The sequence below is a fragment of the Anthonomus grandis genome, chromosome 5 (assembly GCF_022605725.1).
Source record: "Anthonomus grandis grandis chromosome 5, icAntGran1.3, whole genome shotgun sequence".
Classification (NCBI taxonomy): domain Eukaryota; kingdom Metazoa; phylum Arthropoda; class Insecta; order Coleoptera; family Curculionidae; genus Anthonomus; species Anthonomus grandis.
Window position 1 is genome coordinate 24,121,192 of NC_065550.1, and position 12,231 is coordinate 24,133,422.

Here is a 12,231-nt window from a genome sequence, read left to right on the forward strand (position 1 = left end):
AAAGAATGGATGAAAACGTAGAAAAACTAAACCTTTTTAACAGATCTGCAAGGAATTTCTAGTTTCAACTGCTACTACCGTTAATCTCTAGAATGAAACAAATAGGTCTAGGAATTAAGAAAGCCTTCATGTATTTTATGAGGAATCAATATAAATAAATAATAAATAGCAAGGTTGTAAGAAAATTTAATATGAACCTATTTACTTACCAGTTAATGTTTGTAGTTATCCAGCCGTAATTCGTGGCCAGCTTCCAGCCGGCATTTTGTTACACCGTGTCATCTAAAACAAACAAAAAACATTAAAAATTTAAAATACACTTTTTTTCCAAGATTATATTCCTATTAGCTATATACAGGCCATTTGTCAAAACAGAGAATCTATTAAATATCTCCGATGTGTATCAAGAGAGACCAATGAAACCAAAAAGACCAGTAAAAAAGTTTTTATTCAGGTTGTTTTTCCAAAGCAGTAATCATTTGCACCACTTTTAAAAAATTTTCCAAGAAAAAAGGTTAAATATTAGCAAGGATGTTGGAAAAGACAAAACACATACAATTAATATTTTAGTTCTACTTTTTATGACTGCTAAGTACGACAAAACTAATTAACAACAAAATTTCGATAACATCTTCAATAACTTCTTTATAAAATTTCAGCAGTAATATACAAACCCGGTGAATGGAGGTCTTGGGTGTGAAAATAACGAGCTATAATATTAACGAGCGATAGCGTTTCTCCTACTCCCCTTCTACTAAATACAGTATTGCATTTTCCCTCTCAGCGGCAAGCGGAACTAGGGAGTCAAGAATCCGTAAAACAATATTACTCTCTCTTAACGTTTTGCCTATGAAGTTCTGTTACATATTAATATATTATTACCTCAGGGTTCAGCACCCAAGATATAAATTTTTCAGGCGTGTACATTAGCAGTATGGTCTTCTCCAATGCTGTCCAGAAGTCCACCTTATATACTTTATCAAATAGAAGGATAGTAATTGACCTTTAGTTTATACTTAAAATGATAAATTAATTAATCTGGATTGGATTGAGATTTAATCACTAGAAAGATCCATTGAAGATTAAAGAGTATTAGGATATTTTTATATTTTGTAAGATTTGTTGTAGTTGTCATAAGATATATTATCATTATCTGTAGACCATTACACCGATTATTGGTGAGTTTCTCTCTCAACCAATTTAGGCTGATGAAATTTATCGAAAAAAAATTACTGATACTCTTACTATATAAATAATAAAACTTTTAAAAGAACTGAAAACCCATATCTACTATTCATAATTCTATTCAAAGGATAAGATGATTTTCTAATAAAAAGCTATTCAACTGATAGTTTCACTTTAAGTTAAAACAATTCTGAATGAAAAATTTGATACATGAAGTAATATTCTTTGTAGCCCCAGAATATTCTGAGTTGGACTACTGGTAAAAATGAAATTAAAACTAGTTTTTTATTATAAAAATCTCCTTGATCACATATTCCAGAAACGAAATATATTGTTTTCAAAACAACAGCACGTGTCTCGATTTCCAGTTGCCTCCCATAAAAGGGGATATTTTACTGTAATTGTAATTGCTCAGGGAAGTAATTGGGTTAACACAATTCGGCGCTATATTAAAGCCAACAGAAAATATCTCGCGGCGTTCACCATTAATTTTATGTCATGTACATGTTGAAAGTGCGGGTGGTTTATGTTCGGGTCAGCTGTTATTACGAAATATTTTATCATAGAGTTTTTTTTTATATCTTACTTATGGGCTTGTTGACGTATTTTATTATCATTTTAGTTTTAGTATTTATCGGCTTTTCACACAAAATAGTTCAGATTTATGTCAGTGAAATTGTGGGAATAGAAAACATTTCTTGACAGTGATTTAAAGGGTTTTTGGCTAGTAATCAGTTTTTTTTCTTAAGGGAAAAATGAATAAAGCCATGTGTGAAGTGCATCTTACAGTGTCCCAACAGTAAAGAGCTCCAGATATCAATACTGGACTAACTGAAGATTTCTTGGTTTAGATTATATACATTTCTTGTTGATAAATGTTTTCCCCCAATATTGGTCCTTGCACAAACTCTTTTCAAAGACGATGAGTGTTCTGCTATTCTACTCTGGAAATCTCTCCTGTTTGGTTTCACTTTCGATGTTCGACTTCCAGTGGTCGTTTTGTCTCGCCTATGTATTACTCTCCATATTCACAGGGGCTTTGGAATAAGCAGTTCTTCGTGTCCAGTAGGGATTCTGGTTTGGTCTATATTAAACCTCGTACTCGGTTGTCTTCGAAGTGAAGGCAATTCGCCTGATTTTCTTCGAAGTTCTCTTGTTGCAAGGAATCATTAAAAATCCTGTAGGAGCATCTAGTTACTGTGGTTCTTTCCTTGTTATTTCTGCTGCTTTTTTAATAGATTTCTTTATTAATTTGCTTGGATAACCGTTGTAAGCTGTTGGTGGTGTTTTCTATTTTCCTGTTGAGGTCTATATTGTTGTTGCATATTGTGTCTGCCCTCCCATACAGGGTTTTAATGATTCCCATGTACTTAGGAGTCTAAGAAGGGCAGCGCTGACTCAGGTTCTCAACTCCATCGTAGCTTGATGCTTGGCATGATATTTTTGTTTGTGCTCCAGAAAGTTTGCTAGCTCTAAATCGCTTTTGTCCTAAATAATAAATGTGTAATCGACATATCGGAACCACACCTTGAGTTTGGATTGAGTTGTCCTTATAGCATGCTCCTTTAACAACTCCATGTATATATTGGCTACCACTGGAGACACAAATAAAAAAAAACAAAGAAGATTTTTTTTTAAATAGACAGAGGAGAACAGAGTAGAGATATTAAAACACAAGGAAAAAATTAGGAAAGAGGAAAAAATGTTAAGAAGGAAAAGAATAACTACAAAAACAAATAATAAAAATAAAGAATAATGTTACACCAATACATAAAAATTGATATTAAGGAAGAGTAGAAAAATAAATGTAATGAAGAAATGTAAGAAGCATAATAAAATTTTTATATTTTTTAGCAAGAAAAATGCGAACAAAATATCAACGCTAGAAAGATTTAAAAAAACAGGATGTTTTTAGGAAATTTTTCCTGGATTTTTTGAAAAAAAGAATTTAAGTTTTCTAAAAATGGATTTCAATTACCCGAAGAGAAATTTAGAGTATTTCCCAGGCAGAGAGGGAAGGAAAACCTTGGAAAAACGAATTTTTATCCCTCTGCGCGATACTTGTAGGCCTTTGTTTAAATAAAGTTGCTTATATACCTTGAGGACATCTTGTCTCATTTATAAAAATCATAGCAACTTTACTGTTTAATTTCGAAGATGTGAAAAACTACTTCAGACCACTTTGAATTGAAAGTAGGAGTTAAGAAACAAATTTCCAAAAAATCAATTGCTCCTTCCGGTGGAAGTCAATTCTCTGTTTAGTACTATAGTTGGAACCTTTGGTGTGACACTCAAATCACGAAACAGTTTTATCTTTAACCAAAATTCTTTATTTTACCCTCGACAGGTGTTTTGCTAACGATGTTCAACATCTTCGGCAGAAGATTAAAACTGTTTAAATTCAGTTCCCTGTTTGTGTATCTTTTGTCAAGCTTTTGAAAATATCCATTTTCATTTCACTAGGAATAATAAATTAATGGTATGAAAACAGGATAATCTTTCTATAGACCCATATTATACGATAAATTACCACGTCACTGGTCCTAAAATGAACAGTTTGAAGCTAAGATTAAAGGGTACCTTATTTCTAATAAGTTTCTATAGTGTAAATACATATTTAAACAATAACTTTTGATATTACCTGATCTACAACATTTTGTAAAATATATGTGCGTAATTTATTTATAAATCGATCTTTCTGACCTGTGTCAGACTTTTGTAAGAGCATCAATAAATTTGTTTATTTGTTTAATACCATTTTTTTCTGGTATCTGGGTGATGAATCTTTAAAATCACTGGTGAAATAAATATTCTCCTGTTTTTACGCTAATAAAGGAAAATATATGTTTCCTGTAATAGGCTTATCCATTCATCTTCGTCATTTCGTTTACCTTTATAGAACTATACATAATGGTCTAAGAATCACAATGTATTGTTTTAAAGGCAATAGGGGTAGCATTTTATTTTTTATGCCTCGAATAACCTCTAAAAACACTGCTTAAATTGAAAGAATAGATATAAAAAACAAGTTACATGAAAAAAATTAATAAGGTTGTCCGATTGGTATATTAAAACTGTAATAAAATGATGGTAATTAAAGTACTGAAAAATATTTTCAAATAAATTTAATGAGTGGAGTAACCCATATTTTAAAAAATGATTAGAGAAGATCAAATTAATCATGATAAATTCAAATAATAAGTAAGAAAAAATTTACAAAATAGGGTAATTTGAAAATGTATTTAATAAAAACCTATAAATGATTTCACAATTTAATTACAACATTTAAGACCGTCTTAGTTAATGAAATTAATAAACGTTAATTTTCTGGTTTCTATAAGAAAAGCCGTTAAAAAATGTTGATATATATATTTTTAATAATTGAATGAATAAAGATACAAAAATAAGCTAAATTTGTGTGATTAAAAAGGTTTTTTTTAATCATGACAATAGATTTAACGTAGTTTCATGAAAAAATTTAAAAAAAAAGAAGTTTTCTACTATTTATCATTACTGAATGAAGTTTTAGAAAATATGCTTGCTATGACATCGTCTTGACTAAAAGTCAAGTGGAATTGAAGTTTTCGTATGACTGTCTCGTACTTCAAGTAGACCTTTCAAATCAATGATCAAATCAATATGACTCTTAAGATAATTCAGCAGATTTTTGCCCATTTTCTCTTCACGTTAGGACTGAGGTGTATCGCATGAGTAACCAGATACTAAAAACCAATTAAGCAGCTTTGAGATGTTTGCAAGTCTATCATGTAATTTGGCTACTCGGATAATGGACTTCTGTAATATAAAGAATCTACGTCGAATGCAGTTACTACGTTATACAGAACTAAAGAGAATTGATGTAGCAGAAATAAAACGAACTCAGCAAAGTCACAGAATGAAACTGCAGCTGATAAATTACAAAAAAAAAGTACAATTAAAAATGAACCACAACCATGTGAGGAACAAGAAGACAATTACAAAGAACAAATGAAGGCCTTTTTAACAGAACGTCGTGGAATAACTACGAACTAAAAGCTGAACGGCGTTAAATTAACATTCTAACAGGGATATTTGATCATTTTAAAATGAAACCTACTCTGCATAAACTGCACTAACAAAGAAAAAAGTGTTCTATCTGAATCAAATAGAAATCTTGTACATGCGCAATGTAATCTCAAACACGGCCTGAATTGTCATTGATCCAGCATGAATCGAAGATTAACCTAATACTAGAGATGGGATATAAACGTGAGTCATCCACTTTTTCGCATTAATTAATTTTCTTGGCTGTCTTAACAGAATTTCTTAATATGCTATTAACAGACAATTCAAGTTGCTTTGTAATAATTCTAAATTCTAATCTTCATTTAATTAATTAATCATTTCTTCTTTGACATCTTATTACCTATTTATTATTGGTAGGATTGGTTATTGGTTCTTCATTATTATTGATTTCATATGCATCAAGATTCGTTCCGATAAGATCAGCGTAAGAAAGTAAATAACAAAAATCTCGCGGCGAATCTAATAAATATGGAAATATGCAAATTAAAGTCTGTACGCTGCCGGCCCCCATGTAGATCGATTTTAACTTCCCGCTTTGGGGATGCCATTATTCAAATGTTTGTCTCCGTCCGCGTTTATGTAGGTATTAATAAGGGATTTTACGAATTGTAGGGCAATAAATGAACGTAAATTTTTGATGCATATGTATATACTTTTATTTATTGATTTATTAAAGTTATTAGACATTTATATAAGCATAATTTTTTTAATTCTTTTTGTTAATGAATTATTAAATTAATCAGTAAAGATTTTCAAGGCTAATCGCATCCGAACTTTTTAAAAGAATGTTTTGTCTTATCAGATAAATGAAAATGATAGATGATTAGACTCAGCTGTGCCTATAAAAGCTTTTCAACCTGGAACATGTTAAAAATCATTTAGCCTCTATTGACCTAAAAATAATATATAAACGGAACAGTTAAAAAACAATTAAAAAAATACGAATGGTTAAAGGAATAACTGGCAAAATGTGTTTGCCTATATTTGTATGAAAGTAATAAAATATTTATTTCAGCAGTGGTTTTAAAGGTTAATTAGATTGGAGCTATCCGAAAAATGTTTTTCTCTTACTTTGATGAAAATAATAAAGTATTTATTTCGATGATGTTTTAAATTTTATTCGACCATGAACGAGTATTTTCTATGGTCGCTTGGAAATGAATTAATATTTATTTCTATACATATAAACATTATAATACCTATAGGTAAAAATAATATACAGGCTGGGGAACTGAAGATAAGGCTGGGTCACTGCATGCTGCACTAGTGAATTTTGAAACTCCATTATTTTTTTCTAATTATGGTTTCTAACTAATTATGGTTGTTTATACTTCTTCTGAAAGAGTTCAAATTACTAAATGGTTTTATGGAGGCAATTTGGCAGTACTGCTAGGGATTTCTTTTCAATTATATTTAAAAATATACCGATTCTTTACGAAAAAAAAGTTGAAAAATGGTTTCTAATTTTAAAACGTCCTTTTGTCTTCAAGATTGTCATAAATGCCACACTTAAGCACAAGAATCTTCTATAAAAAAGGTTCTTGAGTAAGAAAGAAATGGTTTGTAGTCCCTTATAAGTGGATTCAACAAGATCAAGTAGTGTTCGAGAGGAATGTACCATACAACTATTTGGAAAAAAAATGCATACAAATGTTTTAAATATTTAAAAATGCAGGAGATATTTCCCGAAAACTAGTGGTGAAGAATGGCATTTTATGAAACCATGATGGACAAAGCAAATGAAACCATGATGGACAAAGCAAGATAAATCTTCTTTTCCATTACAAGAGAAATACAATCTTTCCGTTGTTCGATATTGGCTGGTCTTATCTTCGTCTTATTAGTGGGACTTTCAATATTAAATGGCCTCCTAAATCTCCAGATTTATGTACAAGTGACTTTATTTTTGAAGCTAACTTAAGGAGATCATGACGTATAAACACGATTTTAGCAGGCCAACAAATTTAGAGGAGTTGCGAGAGAAAAATACTATACGCCTGCATCAGAAAAATATTTTAAAAATGCCCAAATATTCGCGTAATATTTTGCAAAATTTTATTACCCTTATCAGACGCTTACTCACGTCGTACTGAAAGGTGGAAAATACCGACGCGACGCGACGTAGTGGGCGAGTGGCAGAGCGCACGAAATGCATCCGTCCGCGTTACCATATTTCGCCTTTAAGTACGTCTTTATGTGTAATGAGTGATTCCCCAACCTGTATACTCATATATACGGATTAGTTAGTTTTATAAGGTTTAACAAAAGATGGACAAATATTAATAAGTAGTAGAATTACTAGCAGAAAGTTTTTTTTCCTTTATTGGTGTAAAAATAATAAATTATTTAATTTCTTAAACTATTTAATTAAAATTTAAATTATTATATCTCTGTGTATTTCTCTTACACGCTTCATGAAAAAATCAAGATTTTTTTTTAAATGAAATGTGAAATTGATTTGACAATGACTTTAAATGGCTGAGGGCTATAGCCTCTTCCTAGTGTTAATTTGCTTGAATTGTTTATATCTTAAGCCCACAAGGTCCAAACTAGCCAGATGCTTTGCATTGATGAAACCTCTGATTATAAACACGTGTACATTTCTCGTTATCTTTTTCCTCGTCGAAAGTCATAACTCATTTTTGAATTAAGATCAATCTGTATTTATTACCATATTACGGAGAAAATCAAATAATTTAAATAAAAAACAGGAGCGTTTTAATTAATCATTGTTACTCCTTACAACTGATCATTAAAGAATATAAATAGTGAAAAGTTGATTAATTAGTCTAAATCAGTATTGGTAATAAAATAAATGATGATATTGTCTCCATAAGTCGGTAAACATATAATATAATGATCATCATCATTACGCGATCACTAATAACTTGGCTTATATCACAACAATTAAAAGTTATATAAAAGTTTAAATGAATACAGAATCCCTGTACCGTGTCATCCTCAGCATAAATAAACTTTATTACTAAATCAGTTTCAGCCTAAATCCTATAAACCATAATATAAACGATTCAGATAACAAACCCACATGATATGGCCTGGGCACATAACAAGGAAACAAAAACATATTTCCAGTTCAAACACCTGCAGATTTATGAACCGCCGCAGTAGCAACCACATGTTGCCAGATGTCCGCGCTGTGGATTCTGGATTCAAAATTTCCAGCCGCTTTATCCCGAATAAAAACTGCGAATATGACCAGGGAGAAAACACGGTAATTTCTTTTTGGGATTACGTGATATTTTATTTTCAATTTGGGTAAAATCTCTGCCCGCTCGAAACTTCTGTTTTCTCATTGTTTGTAGCATAAAAGGCCGTTTTAAGCAAGAATATACAAACTGTAATTAAAATATTAAGGGAGGGTAAAATATTTTTCAGGTGCGCCAAGGGAAAATTAGTAGTCCGCCTATTTAAAGTTGGAAAATTAAGCTTTTATATAATTTTTGAGGGGGCGAGTTTAACTTAAAGGCGGGTAGTATAGGTTGTATAAGCAATAATAACAATATGGTTTTAAATGAAGAGAGGTACAGATTGTACAGGGTAAAATATAAGTTTGGAGTATTGAAGATTACTGAACAAATAATTTCCTATCAAAATGAGCCCAAAGTTGTTCAAATATATACCGTAAAGGCTATATTTTTATGCGGTGACGATAAGAGTCAGTGTTTCAACAAAAACAACCAATAAATCAATATTGGAAAAAGTTTAGTAACTCAGTAAACATGTATTTATTTTTAAAAGGGATAGACATAGACATATATAGAAGGAAAACTGTTACTTACTTTCTCATACAGATTAATTTAACCAGAGATTTGGAGCAAATGGCTATCCTATAAGAAAGATGATCCAAAAACCAATGTAACCGAAAACAACAATAATTAGAAGAGTCAACACACCTACTTATTATAAATAGCACCTCGGAGAAAATCATTGGAATTGCCAGGAAGAACAACTTTAAAACATCCTTCCAATCGGGAAATACCACAACACCACAATACCACAAACACTAAGAACGTATCTAACCAATCATTTATGAATACAGTAACCCCTACATAGGCGAAATAAGACGCCCCCGCAGTGTCAACAGCTACAATCATGAACTGAAGATTTTATGCAAAGACCTGCACTAGAAAAAGGGAAGTTTTACATTACACAAAATCTCTTTAGCCAAACCACGGCGGACCCAACATTTGGAGACCTCTGCTAATGGGATACTGTCAATTCTAACTAAGCCATTTTACACGTCTACTTCATTTCCATTGCGATGACCTTCACTAGTTTATAACCATGTAAAATAGTGGTGATCTGGTGTTAGACATCAGTATTATGGAAACGTATCATCCATTTTTCTCTAAGAGACCAAACGAAAACAAAAACAAAAGTAAGGACACAAAGTCACGTTCTCATCCAATCTATATAATTTCTTAAAAAAGCTTAAAAGCTACACGTGTTTCGCTCCTGTCGGAGCATCATCAGGCCTAGACCTACACAGATCACATTACAACCGATTACGAGTTGTGCTCCGACAGGAGCGAAACACGTGTAGCTTTTAAGCTTTTTTAAGAAATTATATAGATTGGATGAGACCGTGACTTTGTGTCCTTACTTTTGTTTTTGTTAGACAGTATTAGACAATGCAGGTCTGACATTTTCTTTCTACTTTTAACGTTTCGGGATACATAGATACTAAACAATTAAATCAACAAACAAAGTCAGTCAGTCTTCTTAGAAATCAATATTTGATTTAAAAAAAAACGCCAAACTCACTGTCAAATTGGTAATACGAATATAGTTCTCATCATTACAATAGGTGACAGTGCAAATTCCTCCTTAGATAAATATCATTACTGTATATATTTATTTAATATTAGAGATGTATATTGCGATAAGAACCTCAATGTTTTAAACCATCAATTTCTGTGATTTAGGAAAGGCATTTTACTAAATATTTATTAATTTTTTTTTGGTTAAATAAAAAGAATGTGTCGTTTTCAAACCTCGTATTGCCTTAATTTGTTTTAGAAGTATCTTTAGAGCAATATTAAGTAAAAGGAATATTTGTTTTATAGTACTTGGAGAAGCTTAGCCCTTTATTTGATGAAGTCTGTTTGCAGCGAATGCATTTAAGACAGATTTCTTTCTTTTCACTAAAAGATTTAGTTTAAATGAACGCTAGATTCGTTAGAAAAGTTGCTTTAATTAAATCTGTCAAATAACTAAAATATTTGTTTTCTTGCTAAAAACCTCAAAGACTTATGCGTTTTAGGACATTCAATTAAGCAATATTCTATTAAATATTCTTTTCTATACTGTGGCTACTAGGCTAGTAGATACTAAGACCGTTTTCAGTCAGCAGCGCAGGTCAAATCGTGTTGAAATTGTGATAATACTTTTTGTGACCGGAAAATTATAGCTTTACCCATGTGAAAAACAACTCATGTTGTAAAGCTACTTATTGTTGTTTAAAACTAGCTAAAATAAAACTCCGTATATCCAAAAATCACGTGTTTCGGTAACCATATTAGCAACTTCAGGTTCATTAGCACTAACCAACCTGACGATGCTAAAATAAGTAGCGAAACACTCATAGAGAGTTAAATAAATTATTTTCAACTGGTAAAACTATATTTCTTTAATTTCTACACCAATTCACTAGAACTTAGTCATTAATAAATTCCTCAAACATGAAAATGTTTGTATGATGACATTAAATCTGAATGATTAATTGATCACTTATCCTAAAATAAATGCTTTTACTTCTCCTAACCTCGAGCCAAATAAAACCATTTAATTCTACAGATAAAAAAAAAACGTCACTCCATTTTCAACACATATACGTTTAAAAATTAAAAAGAGTGCAATCAACATAAAAATTTCAAAATAAACGCTTTTATTTTCAACTATTCGGCTTGCTTCTTCATTAAAAACCCGGAAAAGCAACCGTAACTTCACTTTATCCATAACCGTAGCAGCAGGCAGGTGCGGATAATTTCACCCGAGAGAGAGATAGATGGAAAATAAAAATAGAACGGAATATCTGAGTAACTGCACGAGATACGCGTTTGTTTTGATGTGAAATCGTGTCAAATATTCCTGGACCGCTGGTTCTATAAATAACCAGACTTAACAATGGCGGATTCTCTTGCCAAAACATCATATTTTAATAATAAAGTCGGAGAAAACGCTTTTGTTATTTTATTATTATAATTGTCATGGCAGAACTATGGCCTTCTATGCGATATCAATAATAAAGACCAAGATGATAAGGAAAGATGTCCCAGAGAATACTGAGCTAAAGGACTAAATTAACTTATTTATTTAAATCATCATTATTTCGCAAAACTTTCTATTGTTAACCAAAAAATATAAAAACTAATCCCCGCCCATCATTCCGGTTAATTGATCAATGAACAATCGACAACAATACAAGCAATCTATCTTAGCCATATCGGGACTACATCCTATTTGATTTAAATACGCCGTAATCGGATGTTGTGAATGCCTCTACAGGTTAATTAAACAGAGGGAGGAGACGCATTGTTCTTTTTTTATTCAACTTTACGACCACAGTAACTAGAATTAAAACTACGTTTCTTCGGCAAATTACATACGATAGCGATTTATATGCTGATCCCGACCCTCCCCCGAAAACGTTAAACACAGGGGATATTTGGAAATACACAATTTATTGACCTATCTTTTTCCACCCTTCGTCGCTTCGGATTAAATCGTTGCTTCAAGCAAATAAGGATGAGAAACGGTTCAGTTACGAGCTTTGTTCAATTTCCAGGGTTGATATATTTTATAATCAGTTTGTTTTGGATAATTATGCAGATTAATATGGGTTTAATTCATTTTTTTTAAATTTTTATTCATTCGAATTTGGTGCTAAGTTGCTAAGTTCATATCTTTCTTTTTAACTTTTTTTTAAGAATATTTTCAAGTATGGAATAATTATTCTAC

At 31.4% G+C, this 12,231-nt stretch overlaps 1 protein-coding gene across 2 annotated transcripts in view; it reads right to left on the reverse strand.

Moving 5' to 3' along the window:
• LOC126735909 (uncharacterized) overlaps positions 1 to 12,231 on the reverse strand; it is a 123,843-nt gene that overhangs the window by 49,875 nt on the left and 61,737 nt on the right. For both annotated transcript variants that reach the window (XM_050440027.1, XM_050440028.1), the window contains exon 2: positions 210 to 282. The gene's annotated coding sequence lies outside the window, so the exon portion shown is untranslated. The remainder of the gene's footprint in view (positions 1 to 209; positions 283 to 12,231) is intronic.